Source organism: Terrapene carolina, unplaced genomic scaffold (genome assembly GCF_002925995.2).
Source record: "Terrapene carolina triunguis isolate 2854851 unplaced genomic scaffold, T_m_triunguis-2.0 Scaffold165, whole genome shotgun sequence".
Taxonomy (NCBI): Eukaryota; Metazoa; Chordata; order Testudines; family Emydidae; genus Terrapene; species Terrapene triunguis.
Window position 1 is genome coordinate 2,704,880 of NW_020664516.1, and position 8,848 is coordinate 2,713,727.

Below are 8,848 nucleotides of genomic sequence, written 5' to 3' on the forward strand. Positions count from 1 at the left end.
GCCCTGAGCCCCCTGCCTGCACTTCACACCCTTCCTGCACCCCAATCACCTTCCCTGAGCCCCCTCATATACCCCACACCCCACCTCTGCCCCAATCCCTTGCCCTGAGCCCCTTCCTGCACACCACACCCCAACCCCCTGCCCCAGCCCTGCATACAATTTCCCCACCCAGATGTGGCCCTCAGCCCAAAATATTTGCCCACCCCTGTCCTAGATGCTGGTAGTGGAACCTAGGCCCACTCTGTACTCTGGGTTCCAGTCCAGAGACCCTATGTCTAGCAACTGTGATCTGCCTTCTTCCAGACCCAGCTGCTCTCTCCCTAGACCCTTCCTACCATTTACCAACCCAACCCCATTTCTGCTGGGAACTTCCTGACTTTATGTCAGCCCCCCCACTTCCCTGTTCCTTCTCAGCCTCTCAAGCCCTGGCTCTCCCTCAGGTGCAGCCCTTCAGGTTAATTAGTCTAATTTAACCTGCTCTGCCTTGTGTGAGGTAAACACCCCATCACAGGCCTCAAATACAAAATCTTAAAAAACGCTAAACATCAATAACTGGCATAAATCAGCCTGCATCGGGGGATAAGCCAATCGCTCCATTCCAGGGGTAGGTAGAAACTTCCCCTCCAAGAGGTAATTACAGCCAACGCTCTGTGAGCTCTTAGGCAAGGTGCACCATGGACCTAAACTCGGCAGCTAGTGTCCTGCATTCTGGGATGGCAGATTGGGACGGCGTCATTTACTCTAAACATTGGATGTTTATGGTGAGACAGCGACTCTGTCTGCCTAGTGATGTGTATTTTGATCGACTCACTTTATCTTATTGGATCCCTGTATTTCTAAGGTGTTAGCCCTAGGCTACTGCCTGAATTCCCATAGTGTGTGACATGCCATCTACCTTAACTGCCCCAGTAATTTAAACATCATGTATTATTCTAAAACTGGTGCTCTGTGCTATTCAAATACTGCCCTAATCCACCCCAGAGGTGGCTGCATTTCAGTGGTTGGGAAAAATGATTCTATCTTTTAAATGAGTTCTCTGTGGGTGTAAGTACAGAGCTCCATTGACATCAGTGGAGTTTTATGCATTTACACCAAGAGAGAATGTGGCCACAGATCCATTGGACCCTCCTGGATCAAAGATGCTATAGAAATGAGATCACCATTAGACTGGAATCCCACCTGCTGACATGTCTGGGCATTGTACAGGCAACAAACCACTTTATCCCACAGCCCTTTCTACCTGGCCTCTGTGCTAGAGATTTTGCACGTGGGTAGGGGCTTTGTGAAATATTCTTGTTGAGAACTCTCCTCCCGCTCCCAGTGGCTGCTCCTACAGCCCCATGAGTGACTAGAGTGGATCGTAGTGTCCATCTTTTAACACCCAGTGCTGACAGAATGACCCTGTGTCCTGCATAATGGTGCCAACTGGAGTGACTCATTGGCTCAACATTACTTGTTAGGTACCCACAGTGTGCTTGGCACTTCAGAAGGCAACGGGGTGGGCAGCTCTGGCTCCAGAGAGCTTTCAGTCTAGGGGCTAGAAGTAAATGGAAATTGTCCTCCTGCCTTAGCCACTGCCCAGCTGGGACTGCAGAGGCAGCAGCTTAGCTTTACTGTTCCATCTCTCCCCATATAGGGTACGTCTACACTGCAAAATAAACACCTGCAGCAGCAAGTCTCAGAGCCCAGGTCTACAGACAGGTTTGCAGGGCTCATGCTACAGTGCTGGAGCCCAGGCTCTGAAAACTACCCCGTCCCCAGCTTCGGAGCCCGAGCTCCAGCCTGAGCAGGAACCACGACATGGCTATTTTTAGGGCCGTAAAGCAAGTCCAAGTCGGTAGACCCAAGTTCAGACTCGCTGACGTGGGGTTTTTTGCTCTGTAGATGTACCCACAGAGACTACATCCAAAGCAAACTGGCACTGTTTCTGTACTAGTCCCCAGTAACTCCTTAGCTTCTTGTCCAGGACTTTGGGCCGACAAAAGAAGAGCTCTTCCCTGAAGGGCTGAGCCCAGGTTTTATACTGAACTGATTTCGTGTGGCCCACGTGCCGCAGATGCTTAGGCTCATGCGTCAGTGTTTGCAGGACGAGGGCCTTAGTCAGCGCCATGTGGCTGCCCCTGCAGTGCCGAAGTGATCAATAAAGCTCAGAAGCCTGGGTTTCACTGGCTGATTTAACTGACTCTTCAGTAACGAGACACAGCATCCCCGAAGAGCACCTGCCCGCAGTCTGGAAATGTGGAGCACCACAAAGAGAGAGGGGGCAATTTAGGCCACTCTTTGCAGATAGACAGGTGCAGGCAGTGAAATGTCACTGTCTTTGGAGGGCACCTGCTGTGCCCCCCTTTGTGCGCAGCATGCCCCTGGCTAGGGGGGCCCCTGGAACCTGAAGATTGGAGACTGGGATTTCTTCCATGTAGATTTAGCCATTGGAAGACGTTACCTGCGGTCGGCTGCGAGAGAACGCCGGTCACGCTCCCCAGATTCCCGGGGAGGGTGCACTGCACGCTCCAACAGCTGGAACTTGACACTAGACAAATTCAGACTGAAAAGAAAGGTGTAAAGCAGGGGTCTCAAACTCCAGGCCCGGGGCCACCCGCGGCCCGAGAACCTCCCCACTGTGGCCCGTGGAGGAGAGACACAGGCAGACAAGCTGCCGGCAATGTTCGCTGTAGGCGCCGCCTCCCGTAGCTCCCATTGGCTGGGGGAGAGGGACAGCGATACCATCACTAGTTGCTGGGCAGAGTCAGCATTGGAGGCAGCATCATTAGTTGCCAGGCAGAGTCAGCCATGGAGGCGGCATCACTTTTTCCCCCACAACGACTATAAACAAGTCAAAATACCGAACACAACTCTCTGCTGCACACCTTGCTGCAATCCTGAAGGTTTCAACTGCTCAGTCACTGAGGCCAAACAGCAACAAACTGACAGAACTGAAGCGTTGCCAGGTGTCTGGCAAACACTAAAAACTCTCTGGCAGGCGAAGAATCGTATAAAGTTGTGTGACAGTTTTATTATTTCTAAGAAATTTGAAATAAACAATACAATATAAACGTTTTCTTGTCTGAACACCATCTTCAGTGACATGATTGGCCCGCTGGGAGGAGTTGGAGACTGGCCCTGGCCTTAAGGCAAATTGAGTTTGAGACCCCTGGTGTAAATTTTAACAGCGAGGGCACTTAAGCACTGGAACAATTTACCAGGGGTGGATGCTCCATCACCCGCAATGTTTAAATCAAGATTGGGTGTTTTCTAAAAGATCTGCTCTAGTTCAAACCAGAATCAATACAGGGACAGTCTCTGGACTGTGTTATACAGGAGGTCACAGTGGTCCCTTCTAGACTTGAATCTCTGAATGGCCTGAGATGTAAAGAGGTAAAGCAGAAGAAGGTGACACTGCTGCAATGGGAACAGAGAGAGCAGCTGTCTGGCACGGTGAGAAGCTCGAATGTTTCCCTATGTCTGGGGTCTTGACAAACCTAATGGCAAAACATGCCCATTCCATGCCATGGACTGGGAGCAATGTGGTCCCTGTTGTGTACACATGGCCACCTGCAGCAGGTAGAAACTACCTCCTGAATTCCACTGCTTTAAACAGTATGTAGAAGAGTGACTCACCAGCCAGCACGCCCCTCTCATGGCCACGTATGGCATAGCAAGCTTCTCCTCTGGCACCAGCCTCTCTCCAACCTTGCAGTGGTCTGCTTCTTTTCATGGCTTGGTCCTCCACCCCGGTCACATTCAGCCCTGTCCCTTTGGGATAGCAGAGAGCTCTCCCCCCCCCCCCCCCCCCAATCCAATGACCTTATGCCAGGGCTTCAGCCCAGCGCTGGGCCCAACAGTCTTTATACTCCTTGTCTTGGGGGACTCTGTCACACCAGCTGCCCAGTGGCTGGGAAGGAAACCTAGGGGCCCTCCCTCTATTCTGGGTTGCAGGCCAGGGAGCCTATATAAGCAGCTAAGCTCTGCTTCCTCAGACTCCTCACTGCCTCGCTGGCCCACCTCCTGCCTCAGCCTGTCTCTGGGCCCTTTTCCCCAGGCCCTCCCTGGGCTCACTCCTGCACCAGCTTTTCTCCCCTTCCTGGGTTCTGCAGCTTCTTCTTCCAGCTCCTGTCCGCCTCTCCCAAGTCTGTGTGTGTCCATGTCTCTTTCTTCTGGAAACCCAACCTGCCTTTGTGTCAAGGCTGCCTCCACCCCTGTAGCTTCCCCGTGTCTCTCCTGTCCTTTGCCAGAACGCCTGTCTCAGGAGCAGCTCCCAAGGGCCATGCTCCCCCAAGCCTCTCCTCTGTGGCCCTGAAGGGCGTAGCCACTCAACTCCTCAGCTAGGGTTGCTAACTTTCTACTCGCACAAAACCGAACACCCTTGCACCCGCCCCCTTAAGCCCCCACCCTGCCCCTTCTCTGAGGCCCTGCCCCCCAGATCACTCCCTCTGTCGCTCGCTCGCCCCACCCTCACTCACTCGCTTATTTTCACCAGGCTGAGGCAGTGGGTTGGGATGTGGGGGAGGAGGGGAGGGCTCCGGCTGGGGTCAGGGATGAGGGATTTGGGGTGCAGGAGGGGGCTCCAGGCTGGGGCTGAGGGGTTCAGAGTGCGGGAGGGGCTCTACACTGGGGCAGAAAGTTGGGGTGCAGGGTGGGGTGAGGACTCCAGCTGGGGGTGCAGACTCGGGGAGGGGGGTTGAGGATGAGAGCTTGGGGTGCAGGAAGGTGCTCCAGGCTGGGACCAAGGGGTTCGGAGGGCAGGAGGTGAATCAGAGCTGGGGTAGGGGATTGGGGTGCAGGGAGGGGGGGTGAGGGCTCCAGCTGTCGGTGTGGGCTCTGGGGTGGGACTGGGGATGAGGGGTTGGGATGCAGGAGGGGCTAAGGGCTGGGATTGAGGGGTTCAGAGGGTGGGAGGGGGATCAGGGCTGGGGCAGGGGTTTGGGGCGCGGGAGGGGGTTGGTGTGCAGGCTCCAGGCGGTGCTTACCTCAAGCAGCTCCCGGAAGCAGCAGCATGTCCCCCCTCCGGCTTCTAGGTGGAGGTGCAGCCAGGTGGCTCTGTGCACTGCCCCATCCTCAGGCACAGCCCACACTGCTCCCATTGCCCGTGGTTCCCGACCAATGGGAGCTGCAGAGCTGGCACTTGGGGCAGAGACAGCATGCGGAGCCCCTTGGCTGCCCCTACACATGGGAGCCAGAGGGGGGACATGCCTCTGCTTCCAGGAGCCACACGGAGCAGACAGGGAGCCTGCCTTAGCCCCGCTGCACCGCCGACCGGACTTTTAACGGAGTTGCCAGGGTCTATTTTTGACCAGGCATTCTGGTCAAAAAACAAACACCTGGCAACCGTATCCTCAGCTGGTACTCATCCTTCATTTAGACACCCAACTCCTCACCAGCTGGTCCTAATCCAGAATTGGGTCTGACCCACCCTGGAGGTGCAACCAGGAGTGCTAATTGCTCTCTGGTTTCAGTTAACTCTTTCTCTGCCAGTATGGGGGATAAATCCCATCACACAACAGAGTCAAAGGTGCTAACCTGATCCTGTCACTGTCCAGCATTAAACACTTTTAACGAAGGTTTGGGATTTGGTTTACAGAGACTTACCTTGCTTAGTACCATGGCAAATATCATTAAAATGTTTAACCTTTTCTTAATGCTACAGAAAAGAAGAGAAAACAGTTAAAGCATTTGTAGTGGCAAATATTAAGTCAAATGAAAGCCTTAACAATATCCCTTGTTCCCTTTCCTTTTAGCTGTAGAGAGTCTCTTATTGCGGTTGCAGGAACAAACCATCCCGATGTGTAGAAAGAATAGTACATATGGCAGGCGACCAGCTTGGCTTAACAGTGAAATCCTTGCTGATCTTAAATGCAAAAAAGAAGCTGACAAGAAGTGGAAGATTGGACAAATGACCAGGGAGGAGTATAAAAATATTGCTCAGGCATGCAGGAGTGAAATCAGGAAGGCCAAATCACACTTGGAGTTGCAGCTAGCAAGGGATGTTAAGAGTAACAAGAAAGAAGGTCAAGGAAAGTGTGGGCCCCTTACTGAATGGGGGAGGCAACCTAGTGTCAGAGGATGTGGAAAAAGCTAATGTACTCAATGCTTTTTTTGCCTCTGTCTTCACGAACAAGGTCAGCTCCCAGACTGCTGCACTGGGCAGCACAGTATGGGGAGGAGGTGACCAGCCCTCTGTGGAGAAAGAAGTGGTTCGGGACTATTTAGAAAAACTGGACGAGCACAAGTCCATGGGGCCGGATGCGCTGCATCCGAGGGTGCTAAACGAGTTGGCGGATGTGATTGCAGAGCCATTGGCCATTATCTTTGAAAACTCATGGCGATCGGGGGAGGTCCCGGATGGTTGAAAAAGGCTAATGTAGTGCCCATCTTTAAAAAAGGGAAGAAGGAGGATCCGGGGAACTACAGGCCAGTCAGCCTCATCTCAGTCCCTGGAAAAATCATGGAGCAGGTCCTCAAGGAATCAATTCTGAAGCACTTAGAGGAGAGGAAAGTGATCAGGAACAGTCAGCATGGATTCACCAAGGGCAAGTCATGCCTGACTAACCTAATTGCCTTCTATGAGGAGATAATTGGCTCTGTGGATGAGGGGAAAGCCGTGGACGTGTTATTCCTTGACTTTAGCAAAGCTTTTGATACCGTCTCCCACAGTATTCTTGCCAGCATGTTAAAGAAGTATGGGCTGGATGAATGGACTATACGGTGGATAGAAAGCTGGCTAGATCGTCGGGCTCAACGGGTAGTGATCAATGGCTCTGTAACAGGGTGCTGGCCTAAGAGGCACTGAACCAGCCCCTGTTAACTCAGCTCCTGCTAGCTCAGCTCCCATTAAGGGGAAGTAATTGGAGCTGACAGGGTGTGGCTCATTAAAGGGCTGCAAGGTGATCACCTGTGAGCTTTGGGGGGGGAGGCCTATAAAGCTGGCAGGAAGGAACAGGAAAGGGAGGAGTTAGGGATTGCTGGTCCCACCTAGCTACAGGAGCTAGCTGTTCCCCAGGTGGCTACCTGAGTAATATTGAAGTGTACAGAACTGTATATAGGTGGTGGTGGAAACGCACGCAGGGAAATAAAAGGCACTGGGGTTTGCAAAAGACTGGTCTCTGACTGATTTGTACCATGAGCAAGGAAGGGCTCGTCTACAGGCTCCATGTCTAGTTGGCAGCTGGTATCAAGCGGAGTGCCCCAAGGGTCGGTCCTGGGGCTGGTTTTGTTCAATATCTTCATTAATGATCTGGACGATGGCCTGGATTGCACCCTCAGCAAGTTTGCAGATGACACTAAACTGGGAGGACTGGTAGATATGCTGGAGGGTAGGGATAGGATACAGAGGGACCTAGACAAATTAGAGGATTGGGCCAAAAGAAACCTGATGAGGTTTAACAAGGACAAGTGCAGAGTCCTGCACTTAGGACGGAAGAATCCCATGCACTGCTACAGACTAGGGACCGAGGGGCTAGGCAGCAGTTCTGTAGAAAAGGACCTAGGGATTACAGTGGATGAGAAGCTGGATATGAGTCAACAGTGTGCCCTTGTTGCCAAGAAGGCTAATGGCATTTTGGGCTGTATAAGTAGGAGCATTGCCAGCAGATCGAGGGATGTTATCATTCCCCTCTATTCGACATTGGTGAGGCCTCATCTGGAGTACTGTGTCCAGTTTTGGGTCCCACACTACAAGAAGGATGTGGAAAAATTGGAAAGAGTCCTGCGGAGGGCAACAAAAATGATTAGGGGGCTGGAGCACATGGCTTATGAGGAAAGGCTGAGGGAACTGGGATTGTTTAGTCTGCAGAAGAGAAGAATGAGGGGGGATTTGATAGCTGCTTTCAACTACCTGAAAGGGGGTTCCAAAGAGGATGGATCTAGACTGTTCTCAGAGGTAGCAGATGACAGAACAAGGAGTAATGGTCTCAAATTGCAGTGGAGGAGGTTTAGGTTGGATATTAGGAAACACTATTTCACTAGGAGGGTGGTGAAGCACTGGAATGGGTTCCATAGGGAGGTGGTGGAATCCCCATCCTTAGAGGTTTTTAAGGTCTGGCTTGACAAAGCCCTGGCTAGGATGATTTAGTTGCGGATTGGTCCTGCTTTGAGCAGGGGGTTGGACTAGATGACCTCCTGAGGTCCCTTCCAAACCTGATATTCTATTATTCTAAAGGGGGGGGAAAAAAACTTGTTTGAGTCATAGATTACCATGGACTCTTCTGGCCTTGCAATCATCTAGTCTGACATCATGTATAACACAGGCCACAAGACTTAGCCCAAATCGTTACTAGAGCAGAGATTTTAGAAAAACAGCCAATATTGATGTAAAAATTTCCAGTGATAGAGACGCCACCACAACCCCCGGCAAATTGTTCCAATGGTTAATTACCCTCCCTGTTAGAAATTTACACCTTATTCCCAATCTGAATTTGTCTTGCTTCAACTTTCAGCCACTGTGGCATGTTAGACCTTTTGTCTGCAGAGCCCATTATCAAATATTTGTTCCCTGTGTAGATATTTATGATCTGTGATCACGTCACCGTCAACCTTCTCTTTGTTAAACTAAATAGCTAGAGCTCCTTCAGTCTATCACAATAAGGGAGGTTTTCTTTTTGGGATTTTTTTTAAAATTAATTTTCATAAAGAAAACAATAGAAATGCCAAAAAAATAACTGCCTTACTGCCTGTATATGTCACCAAATGCTGCTCATTTCACATAAGAACGGCCATACTGGGTCAGACCAAAGGTCCATCAAGCCCAGTATCCTGTCCTCTGACAGTGGCCAATGGCAGGTGCCCCAGAGGGAGTGAACAGAACAGGTATCATCAACAGAATCATCAAGTGATCCACCCCGTCTCCCATTTC